Source organism: Petaurus breviceps, unplaced genomic scaffold, assembly GCF_028583685.1.
Source record: "Petaurus breviceps papuanus isolate PSGF00001 unplaced genomic scaffold, PetGlider_PUasm1.0 90654, whole genome shotgun sequence".
Classification (NCBI taxonomy): Eukaryota; Metazoa; Chordata; class Mammalia; order Diprotodontia; family Petauridae; genus Petaurus; species Petaurus breviceps.
In genome coordinates this window covers 6,621,468-6,622,171 of record NW_027187301.1, presented here as the reverse complement: position 1 = coordinate 6,622,171, position 704 = coordinate 6,621,468, and positions in this window count along the sequence as shown.

Below are 704 nucleotides of genomic sequence, written 5' to 3'. Positions count from 1 at the left end.
TCCTTAACGATCTCATCTAAACCAGCTCTGATCTCCCCCATTTGCAGCTGTCAATTGGATACTACCTCAAACTCACTCTGTCCAAAACAGAATTAAGGGTACATCAGACAAGCAAACTTTTTTTAAAGTAACTTTTCCCCAAAAACCTTTAACTCAGACACCTGAGAACTTTTAATTACCACTGAGTACTTCATAACCTCAAACCACCTTATTCTTCCCTAACTGTAGCAGATAAGCTGATGATGTTGCTAAGGTTAGACAGGATATTAATGAATAAAAAATAATGAAAATGTCCATAATGAAGGAACTCTCCTAATTCCCCACTATGTACAAAGAATTAGATGCTTCATTTGACTTTTACAATCTCATTTAAAATATAACTAATACCAACTTGCTTTTCAATTGCCTTTCCACTACAGAGCTACGACTGCTTTAGATCTGGCTTTCATTAGTGTGTAGTGGTGAGCTAGAGGCAAAAGTCTCTCCATTTCACAGAAAGCAAAACTTGAGGCAGAATAGGAATACTTTAGATGATTTTCAACCTTCAATAACTACATCCTTCCACAGCTGCAAAACAAGCATAATAATGAGACTAGAGTGAGAAGTTATATAAAATGCTCAGTAATACTTAAAACCTTATAAAAAGATAATCTATTATAATATGAATACTATCTGGGCAGGAATGAAAAAGAATAAGATGCCAA